We start from the raw sequence: 16,999 nt of genomic DNA, 5'->3' as shown, positions 1-16,999 counted from the left end.
TGCTTCTGTCTGCCTGTGTTTCTGAGTCTGGCTCCAGAGTTTGTTCTTTGAGTCACCAAATTACATTCTCTTTCCATTCCTGACTTCTTGTCTGTCTCTTAATTTCCGTGCTTCTGTCTCTTAGTCTATCTCTGTCTCTCTTGGTCTCTTTCCCCTCCTATGTCTGCTTCTCTTTGTTCTGTCGTCTGTCTCGTCTTTCTGCTTCATTTTCTCTGTGTCTGTCTTCTAGTCTCTTTCTTTCTCTCTCCCTATCTCTGTTTCATTATCTCTCTAATCCTGAGAGAGATCTCGTCTCTGGATTTTTAACTACAGTACTGACCCTCCCAATAAATCCCAAGAGAGACACCTCTTTCCCCCTGTTTGGTGCCCCAGGAAGAAATGAAATGGGGTAGCCTCAGCCGCTACTCAGGGCATGCCCTCTTTTCTTATCTATAGGTGACCCAAGATTTCCCCTACTCCCCAAAGAAGTCAAAAGCTGGGACTAGGAAGACATGGGAAGGCGGGTAGGCAGAAGTCCATGGAAGGGTAAACCGAGACCTGGGTCTCCAGCCAGACTTGGCCGTGAAAGATCAGGGAGTGACAGTCCCGGTGGAGGTGGCAACGAACTATGTGTATGACAGTAAAGTGGCCAGCATGGACCTCCCCCAGCCCCTAGTGCCCCTGCCTATTTCCTGGCCATATGGGGAGTCCAAAATCCATCCCCAAACCCACAAAACAGACTGTTGGGCATAAGCTTGGGATACAGGTGACAGTTGAGTGTGGAGGGGCTCATTGGCACTGAAACGAAAGTCTGTACCTGAATTATTTTCCACGCACCTGTTACTGTTAAGGTCTCAAACTCAAATGCTTCTGAGACAAGGCAAGTGAGGTTTAAGGGCACCAGGTGCAGGATAAAAAAATCACAGCACAGGATGAGGATACTCAACCAGGGACACTCTACTTAAGGCTTGGGGCGAAAGAGAGTGGGAAATCTCCCCATTTTAAACAATATTTTTGTAGCCAACCCGTGGGTCATATCTGGCCAATGAGCCACTGGTTTTAATCTTCCAGGTATATCTCAGGTTGTGTGAATGGGGGACAGATCTCCTTGACTGGACCCCCTGCCCACCTCCAGAGCTTCAGGTGGGGTTGCATTCCCACTGGCGCCACAATGAGGATTATATTAATAATGCCTACTCTGCAGCTTGTTGGTGGGGGCTAAAAGAATCATTCTATATGTCAAGTGCTTAGAACTGCACTTGGCACACAGCCAAGTTACCATAACCCGAGGCTCTCCTGGAAATGCTGAGCCTTGCTTGGGGCTGGGCAGATGGTGAGGCAGATGGTTAGGTCTTATTCTTTTCCTAGTCTCCCTCCCTGGGTGAAGGAGGACCAGACTCTAACCCCCTCAATGGGATGGAGCAAGGGGGCTTGGTGGGGAGGGGTGTCAGACCACAAGGCGCTCAAAGCTCCACAGAGGGGGCAATGGCTGTGCAACTTTGTACTAAAAACCATTGGATTGTACACTTTTAAATGGATGAGTTGCATGGTATGTAAATTATAGCTCAACAAAGCTGTTAAAATGGGATGGGGAAACCTCTACAAGGAGATCAAGAAGGGACCCTCCAGCTGATACAGGGACTCAGGCCCAAACACTGATCCCTAGTCATTCATTCAACAAATATTTTCTATACCTGCTGTAAGTGAGTGTTGGGAGCACGAACTTTAAATCAGCCTTGGTGGTGAGAGCTAGGGAGGGCTCTTGGAGGAGATGTCTGAGCAGAGACCTGAGTAGTGTGGGGAAATGAGACAGATGAAGTGGTGAAGGAGGAAGTTCCAGGTGGGGGGAGCAGCATCTGCGAAGGCCTAGAGGTACGGAAGGCAAATATCTTTAAACGCCCCCCTCCCCTCTTTTTTTGGTGTGTCAGTTCCTGCGTTGGACAATGCTGGTGACATTTTGGTGTCTAGGAAATCCCTGGTCCCTGCCTTCATGAAGCTCCAGTGAGGGACACAGACACGTTGCCAGACATGACAGTCTGTGCTGGGATAAGGGAGGCACAGGCAGAGACATCAGGGAGGGATGAGGAAGGTCAGAGGCGGCACCTGACCCAGTCCGCGAGAACATCGGGGAAGGCTTCGTGGAGGAAGAGACAGAGTTCCGAACAGTCTCCAGGGTTCTAGATACCTTTGAAAATCTGCTGAAAGCTCTGGACATTCACAGAAGAAAAACAAACAACATTGTAGGCGATTTCCAAATATTCCCATTCCCTCAAGTGCCTGTGCCTGGGAAGGCCGTGGGCACCTCATCATCACCCCTCACCTCCCCGACCACCTTGCTGTATAAATGTCCCAGGCATGGGAACAGGAGTGGTCAACAATGCTGGAAGACTCTGAGGTCAAATTTCAGTATCTTGGGAGAGGGGTGGGGAGCGGTTTTTAGAACCCCACACATCACTCTCATCCCCCACTAGGCTTGGTGGGTGTGCCAAGGATCCTAGCTTTTATCCTGCTTACATCTCCCGCACTGACCCCCAGCCCGGGTGCTGTGGGGCCCTCGGCACGCACCGGGACCAACGCGTTCTCCTCTGGAATGTCCAGAGGGAAATAGTCCAGGAGGTCTCCGCGCTCGCGGGACAAACGCTGCAGCGCCCCCTGACGTCACCGCGCGCCATAGCATCCCAAGCCGCCCGCGTGCCCCTAGTGGCCGACGCTCATACAGTCAGCGAGGAAAGACTGGCCACTTCCAGCCTTTGGTCCGCAGGCCAGGGTCATCACCATCGTCATTGTCGTTGTTGTGGTCGTGGTCGTCATCGTCGTGGTCGTCATCGTCGTCATCATCATCATCATCATCATCATCTTCATCTTCATCATGGCCAATAGGTAAGTAGCGCTTCCTATGTATCAGGCACTATGCTGCTTTTATAAATCACCTCATTTCATCCTCGCATCAGCCCTACGGAATGGATATTATCGGCATCTCCGTTTCCTTCATTTGAAGCGCAGAGAGGTAAGGAGACTTACCCAAGATCACAAAGCTACTAAGTGTCAAACTCTGGATCGAACCTTGGCAGTTTGGCTCCAAGAGCCCATTTTCTGAACCATTCAAAAATAATCATGAAGTGAAATAATAGTTGAGAATTGCTTCAAAATAATCCTGCAGAATAGCTTAGTCAATGTGGAAGGAGCTTGGGTACCTGGATCACCACTCTGCCAACCTGGATCATTTCGCCTCTGGAGTATTATGTAAGAGTAAACTTTTTCATTTAAGTCATTATAATTTGAAGTCTTTTTGTTCTAGCCACTTAAGTTATAGCCTAGAACGAGGGCATCAGAATCACTTGGAGGACTTGTTAAAAGACAAGGTTGCTGGGTCCCACTCCCAGTAAGTCTGGAGTAGCGACAGAGAACTTGGACTTCGAATAAGTTCCCAGGGGTTGCTTCTGCTTCTGCTTCTTTGAGAAACACGGCCCTAAATAATGCAGGTTCTTACTGTGTGTTGTTTTGTATGCCCAGCACTAATTCTCTCTTTTCTGGACAATGGCCTCCTTCACTCTGAGTCCAGGTGCTGATCCCACCGGAAGACCCCAGACCTGGGCTATGAGTGAATCCCTTCCCATAGGCCTTTGCGATTGGGAAGGGGATGGGCGTGTCCCCAAAGCCAGACCAATGAGAGTCAGCCATGGGACTATTTCTGCACTGGTGGGGAGGGGCCTCCTAGGCTCGCTGTGCCAGAAGGACATAGGCCTGGAGCACTGCTGGAGTCCTCGAGAGAAGAGCTAGTCTGAAATAAAGCCAACACAGGGACAAGCAGGGCTGAGGGATGAACAGAGGAACCGAACCTGACATATATCATCTAGGCCTCGTAGTCCAGCTAATCTCCAGAATGTTTCGGTAATGTGACATTTTTCTTCACACCTTACATCAAATTGATCAGCAAATTTTGTCACCTCTACTTATAAAAATGACTTGTCCTGTATTGGAAGAAAACTTAGGCTATAAATTAGAACATTATCGGGTCAATGACAAAACTGGAAAACAATAGGTTAGAAAAATTTTGTGTATTAATGTTAAATTTACTAATGATTAATTGTACTGTGGTTGTATAAGAGAACATTTCTATTCTCAAGAAATACACTCTGAAGTGTTTAGGAGTAAAAGGCCACGGTGTATGTAACTGATTTCCAAAAAAAAAAAAAAAAAAGGCTAGAAACAGAAAAAATGAGGTGGGGAGGATTTTGGGTGCCGTGACCTGCACGACTAGGGGGTTGACCTGCGGGGGAGTGGGGGTGGGTGGGCAATGGAGGATTAAGAAAAACACAGGAACATAATATAGGAAAAGCTGGGGCCAGGTGGGACACCGCACTCGGATGGAGATACAGTGGCACGTTTATTATATTCATCTGAAGGTCAAGGAGGGGGTGGGAGTCTTCTTCTCAGAACTTGAAACTTGCTGGCAACAACAGTCTCCCGAAGGCCTGTCTCTACCCGTATATCTGTGCTAAACCACAAGCAGCCATCTGTTCTTTGTCTGCTTCTCTGCCCTTGGCAGGTTGCAACACAGTCAAGCATGGCTTTGCCAATGCTTCGGCCACAGGTCCGGCTCAGATCCGGCTCTCTATATCCCCTTTTTTATTTTTTAAGCACAGGTGGTAATTGCTCGCTTGGAGGTCTCGCACTTGTCGTTGGATGGTTCAGCATCCGACTGAGAACACACAAAATAGAGTTAACAGCAACAGCACAAGACCTATAAGATACCAGGCAGTATTGTTGCAGGAAGCGACACCCAACGGAGGAAATTGGACTCTCAGACAACTTTGTTAGAGGAAGGAGAATTTAATACCAGTGGAGAGCGTGGGGCATTCAGCAGACCCAAAGCGTGATCTCCCCTTAGTTAGATTTCTTACAGCTTATATACCCTCACAGTGTCCATGCAAAGGGCGCGTGATTCTTTTGTCTGAGGTTTTACATGTGCCTCCTTACTCAGGATGAGCTTCGGATGGGGGGCTGCAAGGCTGAGGAATTTCCAAACCACTGGTCTTCCAGGTCATTTGTTTTGTAGAGCCTGTGACCTTGGCGTTATCAGCACCGTTATAGGATTCTTGAACAGGGAGATGGGACCTGCTCAGTGGATTCCTATCCAAAGGCTGAGCTCCAAGTGTAACATAACAGGCAGTTTTACACAGTCTTGTTATTCCTACACAGCTACGGAGATAAGGAAGAATGTTAGTTGGATAGCAAGCTATGAATCAACAGATGTGAGCTGGAGAGTCCTTGGGGTGGGAGAGGGAGCTATGGGAAAACATGTGAGCTGGAGAGCACTGGGCAGAATGGGGGGAGAGAGCAGTTTTAGCCAGCTGAGTCGGTCATTTCTGCAGGCCCTTTCCTTTGTATTTTTTCAGATGACTCCTCTCCTCTCTCAGTATATCTGAGAAAATTAAAAGGGTTGAAACCTCTCAAATCATCTAAAATTTGTTGAGCCAATTTTTCAGGATTCACAATAGCATCTTTACTGTTTTGGATGTCAAGAATATGTTTAGAAAGATCAGCTACATCAAGACTGGCATTATTGTCAGTCCCTTGTAAATGTAATTTAACTTTGTTCCGATTCCACAGCAAATCATTACACGGGATAGAAGTCATACAAATGTATGACTAGGCTGCATGACATAATAATTGTTGACGTATTCTTACTTCTTGTAGATGGTCTCCCAGTCCAATAACTGTTGCCTCTGAAGCATTCAGCTTGGTCTCCAAATTTTTTATTAATATCTCTTTGATCTTTTAAGGCCAATGAGACATTCTGCGCCACCCGATTCAGAAAGTGAGCTTTCTGTATGCTCTGTGTAAGAGCCGCAGCACTAGCAACAGCAGAAGCTACAAGTGTTTAACAAGAGCGACAATGCCAACTATTACAAGCCCACTGGGTCTCTGAGGCCGAGATAACTGCTGATGCAGTTCCTCAAGGGCCCAAAGCCCTGCCTCATGGAACCAAGATCCAGAGACATTGCTGGGGAGCATGAGAAAAGAAGGTTGATGTAAAACTAGAATGTCTTGACCCTTATTATATCTAGAAATACAGCTGGTTAAGTTATGTTGGAGGCAAGTCACAGAATAATGAGATCCATTTTCTGCCCAAGTGGCAGGCCCATAGTATTAGATTATTTATGCTGGGGGCCATTCATCATTCTTCCAATTCTCTATTTGGAGTTGTCTTTTTACCCGTTGTAAGGATTGTGGGACCCGGTAACCGAGCAGTTCCCCTTCCTGTGTTCTGCAGGTGTCCTCCTGGCCTGGACACAGGGCCGATCAGCACATTGTAGTCTCCGAATGTGGCCCGACCAACACCTCAATTTTCCTGCCTCATAAATTTACAGGAAGATAATCCAGAACATAAGGCCTAAAATGACCAGAATTATCATCGTGGTCCTCCCAACGTATATTTAGGACTGGTGACATTCCCTATACCTTACAAGTCTGTAGAGGCTATATCTACAGGCCATTCCCATGGCCGATGTTGAGAGGCTATTACAGACACATCAGCTCCAGTATCCACAATTCCCTGAAAATCTTTCTCATTCAATTTAAGAGTTAAAGCAGGGTGCCCTGGGGTGTTAATTTGAAACCTATATACAAGGTCAGAGGAGCCAAACCCTCCAGCTCCCCAGGCTGGGCCAAAGCAATCTTCCCTTCCTTTTTATAGGGTTAAATAAGTTGAGCGATTTTAGTACCCGGTAACACTTGCACTATTGAATTAGTTGTTTCTGCCATTACTTTAATTTCCCCTGTGTAATCTTCATCTATGACCCTGGGCAATACTTCAAATCCTTTAGGCGTTTAACTACTTCGGCCTAGTATCAATCCTACAGTTCCTTTTGGAAGGGGCCCAAATGCCCCTGCCGGGAGACCATGAGGCCCCATGGCTGGGGTCAATACGAATCTGGTGTGGGACAGAGGTCCAATCGGCGCTAGCTGAGGTTGCCCGGAAGAGGTCGTTGATGGTGGGGGATATCTTTGAGGAGGGACAAGAGAAAGCGCCCCAATTGTTTGAGGGACCGGGGGTGGGCCCCGTCTCCTGTTCCCCTGCAGTAGGTGACCATCTACATCAGAATGTGACTGACATTCATTCGCCCAGTGCTTTCTTCGAAGACAGTGAGGCCCAGGCTATTTAGGGATGGCTTCCGAAGGATGTGAGGCTCTACTCCGCTGACGACACTCTTTAGCAAGGTCTTCTGCATACAAAACAAGCCCCTTTCTTAGCTTCCCTCTTTCGACCTGAATAAGGGCAGCAGCAAGAGCTGCTCCTTAAGCAGGGCCAATATCAGCACAACGGCAAATAAAATCATTCATCGTCCTGTTCTTCCTATATGGACACAGGACAGCTTGACATGTTTTATTAGCATTCTCAAAAGCCAATTGCTTAGTCAATAGTTGGCCAGCTTCAGGGTCGCCTAGAAGCTTATCTACTGCCTGCAGCAAACGAGCCACAAAATCAGAATAAGGCTCCTTGCGACCCTGTCTAACCCTGCTAAGTTATCCAGCTTTCTCCCCTTTTGCAGGTAAAAGTTTCTAGGCCTTTGTAGCACATATGTTAATTTGCTGACAAGCCTGAAGATTATAGGTCAATTGATTTTGTAACACAGCATAGTGCCCCGATCTCAGCAATATATCTTGGGTAATTCCTACCCCATGGGCTTGATTACCCTGTGCTTGGCTTGCACGTTGGTCAAACCATTCTGTTTTCCACAGTAAATAATCACCTGGATTCAGACAGGCTTTGGCTAGGGTCTGCCAATCACGAGGAGTCAATACATCAGTTCCTAAAGATTCAAGTAAACTAAGGACAAATGGAGTGGTTGGTCCGTAGGTAGCAGTAGCAGTTTTAAGCTCCTTTAAGGTTTTAAATGAAAGAGGTTCATGGACTCGCAGCATCTGCCCTAGATTATGTGGATCAGGCTGCTCGGTGACGGGACATGCTAAGTGAAAACCCTCGACAGCCTCTCCACACTCCCGAGCCCGCCACAGACACTGCCACAGAGGGGATAACAATGGCCGGGACACTTTCCCTTTCTGTGCTTGGGGATGCACCATGAAGGTCAGCTGCCCAAAGAAAGTGCATCCTCCCCCTCCTCTTCGGTGTCCTTTCCTCCCCCAGCCTGATGATCTCTGTGAGCCTCTCTCTCCGTTTCCTGTTCATACTCAGGAGGCAATGGCTCGTTTGCCACTGGCACTGGCATAGGCTTCGTAGGTGGTGGCGGAGGTGCAGAAGGCGGTGGAGGAGTCCGAAGGGTCTCGTACCCCTCCAAAGTCCTTCGCAGTGCAGCGACCAACTCTTCACCACCTCCCCCGGGGAGCCTCTGATACTCGGGGTGCTCTCGACAGTCTCTTATTAGAGACCATAGAGAAAATGTGGCAATAGGGATCTTGTCAGGCCTGTCCGAGATATAATGTCCTTGTAACTGCCTTTCTATTTTTTTCCCAAGTCTATTTAGTTCCCTCCTCTGGGAACCAAGGACAAGTTTCTTGCACAAAACTTAAAAATTCTGTTAATTGCTCTCCCTTCACTTTACATCCTCTAGCTTTAAGCAGAGCCTTAAGCATTTGTACATAAAAGTTCCTCTTTGGGATCCAGAATGTCCCATGTTTTACACCCAGCTAAAACCACCTTTCGCTCCTTACCCCTTTATCTTTGCCGCGTGTCCACCAGGGGGGTCCTCTCCTCTCGTTTTCAGCTGAGTTGCCCCGTACTCAGGTCCCTATTCAGGCGCCACTTGCCACGACCTGCATGGCTAGAGTGTTGATAAACCTGAGGGGGCGCGACGCAGGATTAAGGAAAACACAGAGACATGATATAGGAAAAGCTGGGGCCCGGCGGGACACCGCACTCGGATGGAGATACAGTGGCCCCGAGGCAAGCTCAGCGCGTTTATTACAATACGTCTGAAGGTCAAGGAGGGGGTGGGAGTCTTCTTCTCAGAACGCGAAACTTGCTGGCAACAACAGTCTCCCGAAGGCCTGTCTCTACCCAGATATCTGTGCTCACCCACAAGCAGCTGTCTGTTCTTTGTTTGCTTCTCTGACCTTGGCAGTTTGCACCACAGTCAGGCATGGCTTTGCCAATGATTCAGCCACAGGTCCGGCTCAGATCTGGCTCTCTATAGTTGGGAGTGAGAAAATGAAAAAGTGGGATAAAAATGTTAACAAATAAAAAAAATGTGAACGATTGAATTTGAGTAGAAAGTGTTTGTGTCCTTTGTACTATTCTTAGTCTTGCATTGTTTTGTAAAGTTGAAATTATGTCCAAATAAAAAGTTAATTTTATTATTATTATTATTTTTAGAAGTGAAAGATGTAAAATACTGGACAACAATATCAGTGTAACTCGAACTAGGGAGATAAAAAGTGTCCTATGATCCAGGTAGTGTTTGGTCTGATGATTCAACTCTGGATTGAACTTCAGACCTAATTTTTCAAAGTGTACATGGTATAAAATTTCAAGGATTACTACTAAAAGAATAGAAATGGTGCCTAGATTTCAAACTAGTAGAAGGAAAAGAAAGAGGAAGAAAACATAAGACAAAACAAAACAAAAATGAAGCCACTTCACAGAAGCCTAAATGAGAGGAAGGAAAAGCACAGAAAAAAATGCAGACAATAGAATCACAGAGTAAGAAGGTAAAAGTAAGTTAAATATATCCCTAATCACACACGAAATGCCTTCTGAATATAAACACTCCGGCTTCCACCTCCCCTGGCCCCCGCTCCTTCCACCCTGTCTCCGCCTTCCTTTCCGGACTTCCTGTTTCTGCCCCTGAGCCTGCGGTCTGTTCCCTCATGCAGCTAGAGGGATTCTGAACGCCCAAGTCAGATCCAGTCCCTCCCCTGCTCAGAAACTTCCAGTGGCTCCATCTCACTCAGAGTGAAAGCCAGAGTCCCCACTGCGGCCCTCAGGGTGCATCGTCTGCACCTCATCTCACCCATCTCCCCATCCCGCTTGCTCCTCTCCAGCCACATGCATCTCTTTGTACCAGACACATTCCCACCTCAGGACCTTTGCACTGGTTGTTTCCTCTTTCCACTTGGCTCGCTCCCTCACCACCAACGGAGAATGGATAGAGAAACTGGGTATAGCCACACAATGGAACCATGCACCACCATGAGAATAACTTACAACTACACACGATAACAAGAATGAGTCTGACACGGTGTTGAGTGGGAAAAACCAGACACTAAAGAGAATTTATTTTCTGATTCCACTTATATAAAATTCAAGACAGGAAAAAGCAATCTGTGTAGCCATAAGTCGGAATGATAGTGACCTTGCAGGGAGGGGGATGGGCTGAAAGGAGCCACGAGGGGGCTTCCAGGGAGGCTGGAAATGTTTCTCAAACTGGGCGCTGGTGACACAAGTGTGTCCAGTTGGTGGAAATTCACCCCCGCTGGCACTCGCGGTTTGTAGTGGTTTGCATGTGCATCTTCTTCAAGAATCAGTTTAGAAATAAAGTAGCCTTTGGAAATACAACCTGCTGGCATGCACGCTCTCGGTCTCTCTGTCTCTGTCTCCCTCTCTCCCACTTTCTCTCTCCTCAAGAAGGAAAAATCTCACAATTATCTACATAAAGTTTTATTACATCAGACTGTAACCAAAGGATCCAAGTTCAAACTTTGAATCTTTCAATAAGTTTGAATAAATGTAGTGTTTTTTTTTTGTACTCCAATGTTTATATTAAAATTCTTTTTAGCTGGCATGATTCATATATATGAGGCTCAAGAAAAGGAAATGTTTGCTGTTTGCATTTCTTTTCTGGCCATTAATATTGTTCGTTTCCTCATTATTACTGGAAATCATTTTGTCGTAAAGGGAATGGAGGACCTTGGCAGGCCTCTGCGATATCCTGTGGAATACAAAAGGGTAGTGGTGAGATTTAGGAAGCCCCTTTGGGTGGCTGAAGGGGAGTAGGTCCCCGATGACACAGGGGAAGGCTGGAGGCCAAGCGGGGACCCAGGTGGGACAGGCCTTAGGGGCTCTGAGCTGGGGGAGGGGGCTCCGAAGATAGAAACCACGGAACTTAGTGTGGGATTGGCTGCAGGGGAGAGGGAGAGAAGAGAGGCTGAGTGCTGGCTGCTCTTTGCGGGCCTGGTGCCTGGACAAGGAGATGACTCAGCCTGGGGGCCTGTAAATAAAGAAGAAAGGGCAGGTCAGACCAACCGCTGCGATTGATAGTTTACTGGACACCCTTTCTAACTCACTGGGTCCTCACAGCACTCACCTTACAGATGAGGAAACTGAGGATCAGACAGAGGAGGCCCCCGGACAGAGAGAGGAACTGGAGCCCAGGTCTCCTACCTAAACTAACTCTGTGCTTCACATTCATAAATAATTTCAAAGTTTAAACCACCTCCGAGTATTGCTTCCTCTCCCATTAGGAAAACAAATACAGAAACATAAAAACCAAAAACACTTAACTACAAAGCCCAAGAGAATTTCTGGAGTGACAGAACTGCCACGAATCCTGTTTGCTCCTGTGGTTACAAGACTCTATACATTTGTCAAAACTCAGAGCTGTGTAAACACACACAGCTTTTACTGTGTGTAAATAAGAATAACAATAAATCAAAAACAAATGCAATGAGTGTACTTTGTCTGGATCCCAATTCAAACAAGACAACTGTAAAAAGATGTTTACGAGACACTGGGGGAAATCTGAATATGGGCTGAATATTAGATGATATTAAACAATTTGTTAATTTTGCTTGATGTAATAGGCATGGTAGCTATGTGTCGAAAGGCAGCCTCCTCCCTTTTTAGATGCTCATTGTAATATGTAAGAATGAACATAATGTCCATCACTTGTATTTTTCTTTAAGTATTCAAAAAAATGGTGAGAGGAAAGAAGATAAAATGACAAAATGTGGATGGTTCTTGAGGCTGGGTGATGGGCCATGTGGGTTTATTGTCTCTGCTTTTTGTTATCCGTCTGGAAATGATCGAATTAAAAGTTTTGAAAATAAAATAAAGAGTTTGTGATTTGTTCAGCACAATTTGGAAAATACAGAAAACTAAAAAGACAAAGATAGCCGTGTCCCCCCACCACTGCCCTACAGTTCCACATTACTATTGTAGCTAACATTTCAATGTATTTCCATTCAGCCTTTTCAATTTTATTTAGGCTTTTTAAAGTGTGTGTGTGTGTGTGTGTGTGTGTGTGTGTGTGTGTGATAACACGTGTTTTATGTAACTGTGTGAGCAAATTGTTTATACAGCCCTGCTTTTTCCCTTCTTAAAACATAAACTGTTCCCCTGTTCCCCTGTCTTTTCTGTATAAACACAATCTCTAGTGTTTGCACGATGTTTACTCAACGGGGCAGCGTTGCCAGACATTGGAGCTGTTTCCAATTTCCTCCCATTATAAATAATGCCTCGATGCACATCCTTGTGTGTCCCAGAGGCGGGATTCCTGGGCCAAAGGGTGTGGGCCCTCTGGCAGCTCACTGTCAAACTCGCCTTAGAGTTTCTGCCTGACCCAAAGCTGAAATGACCTCACACAGTTAAAGTGAGAGTTCACTGCTATTTGTTATTTCCTAAAGGTTTGATTCATGACTCACATTCATAAGAGGATGTCTTTTTTTTTTTTTCCACTTGCAGGAAACAGAAATCCATTCACACTAGTTCATGTCAAAAGGGGGTGGAATCAGTCAGCAAGTAAAACTAACATTCAGCTTGGACAAGCTATCTTGCTATGTCGATTGTTGAAATACTAAATAGTTCTATATTGGTTGATAAATTATGCTGCCTCGAGGGCCTCAAATGTCTCTTGCTATGACAACTCAAGTGCCTTGGACTTTCCTCAGGACATCTCAGACCGCCCCACCATGCAACAAGAAAAGTGTTAAAATATTGGGCACAGCAATGATCGCTCAGTGCTCAAAGTATTGGTTGTTAAATATTTTCTTTAGTCTTTGATGCAAGTAACAGAAAAGCTGGCTCAAATGGCTTAAACTCTAAAGGGCATTTGTAACTGGAAAACAACAGTTTAGCAAGTCTTCAAGAACCCCATTTCTTTTCATTCCCCTCAACCTTAAAAATAAAAGAGCCAGTTCTTTCACTAGCAGAAACGAGTTTGTTCAGGAATAGCAGAAGACTTGCAATTCCGGAAACGCAAACTGTAGAGATCCACAGGCAAGTCCAGAGAACAAACGAGGGGAACATTATTTTATAGAGAGGAAACAGGAAGTTGGGAGGGGCGGTTATAAGCAATAGTCTTACAGGACAGTGGGAGTTCTCATTAGCTGAGCATGGTGGTTTCTCATTGGCTGGGCTGTCGCTGGGCAAGAAGAAAATCTTCCTTCCTCTCGCTGGGGTCGTAAAGAAAGCTTCTTCCTGCCCTAGTTTGTAAAGTGAGCTCCCCCTTCAGGGCTTCCCTAACTCTACTTTGAATGAGGTTTTCTTTTATCTATTTTCACACCTCTGTCCTATCTTTTCCACTGGCAGCTCCCAAGGCCACATGGAACCCCATTTATATGCCGCAGGTAAAGGAGAGCATCTTTGTCTCAGATTTCCCAGCCAAAGTAATGAGGCTGACTCTGATTGGCCAACTTCAGTCACATGCCTGCAGAGCCAGTCACATGCCCATGCCAGAACCAATCATTGTGGCCCGAGGAGGACTTGAGTGCCCTGATTGGCTGAGCTAAGTCACCGTGTTCCTCACTTATAAGGTGAATGGTTAACACTGGCGGCTGAAGTCACAACTGGGTTCAAATTCCATTTTTAGCTAAGTCCTGCTCTCTTCTCTGCCCTGTTTCCCATCAGTGAAATGAATATAGTAATGACACCTCCTGACAGGGTTGCTCTAAGGACTAAATGAGCTGATTAATGCCCAGAGCTTAGAGTGGTGCTCATACACAGGAGGCACCTAAATGTTGTTAGCGGTACTGTTGTCATTATATGATAAGCCTCAGCTCTGGCGGCTGTGGTTCTCTGCGAGCTCCTTGTTTTCTGCATTTCACCCTCTTTCTAGTTACTATCACTGAGTAACAAATCATTCCAAAACAGGATGGCTTAAAACAACAACAGTCGGCCTATTATCTCTCACCATGTCTGTGGTCAGATTTTTGGGAAGGGTCCAGCGGGCAGTTCTGGCTTTCAATCTCATCTGGTTGCAATCAATTGGTGGCGGAAGCAGGAACAGTGAAACAGCTGGGGGTGGCCTGGGTATCCCTCCTTGTTGTCTCAGGGCTTCTCCGGTTGGGATTCCTTGCATCGAGGTGGCCTCAGGGCAATTGAAATTCTTGCATGGTTTCTCAGGACCCCTGACACAAGCATTTCAAAAAGAGACAGAAAGAGGCCTCATGGCTTCTGATCATGCCAGTGTCATTTCTGCCACATACTATTAGTTATGAGCAACTCATAAGCCCACCCAGATCTGAAGAGAGGGCACACGAACGCCACTTCTCAATGGGACGGTGCTGGGTTTTTAGAAAAATACATGGGATGGGAAACATTGGCAGAGACAGATACTCCACGTCCCAATTCTAAATGCAAATGGTTTATTGACAGGTTCAATTTCTTGGGATTAAACCACGATACAGTAACCCCCTTTATCTGTGGTTTTGATTTTGGCTATTGCAGTTACCCTCAGTCAAAAATATTAAATGGAAGATTCCAGAAATAAGCAACTCATGTTTTAAATCGCATGCCCTTCTGAGTAGCGTGATGAAATCTTGCACTGTCCTGCTCTATTGCACCGGGGACGTGAATTATCCCTTTGTCCAGTGCCTCCACTCTGTTATGCTACCCACCTGTTAGTCACTTAGTTGCCATCTCAGTCATCGGATCCACTGTTGCAGTATCGCAGTGCTTGTGTTCAAGTCACCATTCTTTTACTTAATAATGGCCCCATAGTGTAAGAGTAATGATGCTGGCACTTTGGAAAGGCCAAAGAGAAGCCCAAAGTACTTCCTTTAGGTGAAAAGGTATGTATGTATAGCAAAAACATAGAATATACATATTTTTTTTTAATTATTATTAATGCCTATAGCACCTGGTCTTCCTAAGTGGTCTCCCATCTAAGTACTAATCAGGCCCAACCCTACTTAGCTTCTGAGATCAGACATCGGGCTTGTTCAGGGTGGCATAGCCATAGACCATGGACCCAGGACCTTTTGCGTGTAAAGCAGACATGCTAACCGCTGCACTATGGAACCACATCCCCCCCAAAACCCATAGAATATATAGAGTTCGGTACTATCCACGGTTTCAGGCATCCACTTGGGGTCCTGGAACTTATTGCCCTCCCATAAGGGGGGACTACTGTAGTTTCTTTTTGTTTCCTAGTGACTGCCCCATCTGCTATCTATGTTAATTTTCTTTTTCCTGCCAGATAAAGGCTATAGAGATCCTTAATGACAATTTCATCCCGATTCTCATTTTCATTCATTTTAAAATGCAGTCTTGGATACTAGATCATCTTACAGAATGATTGCTCATGTTTTTAGGAGTGACAATGATATTGTAATTCTGTAAGAGGATGGCCTTGTTCTTAGAGGATACATGCTGAAGTATTTAGGAGCCAAGACCTAGAATGATTCAGCAGATATTCACTTGTGTGCAAGCATCTGTGTGGATTCAGAGAGAGAAAGAGAGAGACTGGGGGAGAGAGAGAGAGACGGAGAGAGAGAAAGAGAAAACAAACAGCATGAAAAGTTAACAACTGCTGATTCTACGTGGAGCTATATGGAATTTACTGTACTAATCTCTCAACTTTTCCACTGAATTAAGATTTTTCACAACAAATATTTGAGAGAAAAAAACTTTGGCTGAAACCTGATTCCAAGTTCATAGGGAGGGAAAGGTCTTGGTTCTTTTGAAAACTCTAGCTCTCATTTCTGCCCCCTGAAAGGAAGCACTCACTTTGACTTCATCATCGACTGGCCTCCCATCCCTCCTGACACTCCAGCCCTCCAACCTGCAGCATGTTCCCACCTCAGGGCCTTTGCCCTGGCTGTTCCCCCCTGCCAGGAACGCTGTTCCCTCAGATATGGGCATGACTCCTTTACTTCAGTCAGGGCTTTAATCAGATGTTTTCTTCTCAGAGAGATGCTCTCTGACCACCCTTGCGAAAAATCGCACCCATCACTCTATCCCGTTCTCTTTTTTCCCCAAAACATTTATCACAACCCGCCATGCATCACACCTCTACTTGTTTATTTCTTTATTTTTCATCTTCTCCTTACAATATCAACTTCAGCAGAACAGAATTTTTGTCCCTTTTCTTCCTCCCACTGCTGTAGCCCTAGGTCCTGGAACATGGAAAGTGCTCGATAAATATCAATAAATATTTTTGAACGAACGAATGAGTGAATAGACGTATTTTACCATTAGCCAAAACCCTTACCAGACTTTGAGATCCCTGATGGCAGAGTCTGTGTGTGTCACTCTGTATCCTCTACACTCAATATCTGATAGAAACAAGTATTCAGAAAATGTGTGTCAAATGAAGAGAAAAATACACATATGACAGGAAGTAGAACTGTGGCTGGCTGCGGCGAGGGGTGGGAATGGGAAGTGACTGCAAGCGGGCAAAATAAGTCTTTTTTAGGGTAATGGAAATGTTCTAATGTCGGATTGTGGTGATAGCTGTACAACTGTAAAATCATCCCAAATCATTAAAGCGCTTAAAATGGGTGAATTTTATGATATATAGATTAGACCTCAGTAAAACTATTAAATAAAACAAAGTAATATGCGGGTTTTGGGAGGAAACGTATGCTCCCTAGGACAGGGGTACCCTGTCCATGGACTGGTACTAGGCCACACAGCAGGAGCTGAGCAGCCCGCCAGCGAGCGAAGCTTCATCTGTATTTGCAGCCACACCCCTGCGGTGGCATCGCTGCCTCAGCTCCACCTCAGATCACCAGGCATTAGATTCTCATAGGAGCACCCATCTCTGGTGCCCAAAAACTTCCGGACCGCTGCCCTAGGAGGTGGCCCACAGTTTGTCTGCGCCCATGTGCCCCACCCTGG

General features: G+C 45.9%; 1 pseudogene; it reads right to left on the bottom strand.

Moving 5' to 3' along the window:
- Positions 1-15,005: 15,005 nt before the first annotated feature.
- On the bottom strand, positions 15,006-15,121 carry LOC120596865 (uncharacterized; annotated as a pseudogene).
- Between the last annotated feature and the right edge of the window lie 1,878 nt (positions 15,122-16,999).

The sequence above is a fragment of the Pteropus medius genome, unplaced genomic scaffold (genome assembly GCF_902729225.1).
Source record: "Pteropus medius unplaced genomic scaffold, Ma_sr-lr_union100, whole genome shotgun sequence".
In the NCBI taxonomy this organism is placed as follows: Eukaryota; Metazoa; Chordata; class Mammalia; order Chiroptera; family Pteropodidae; genus Pteropus; species Pteropus medius.
The sequence above is the reverse complement of the archived record's forward strand: the minus strand, read 5'-3'. Positions and strand labels throughout refer to the sequence as shown.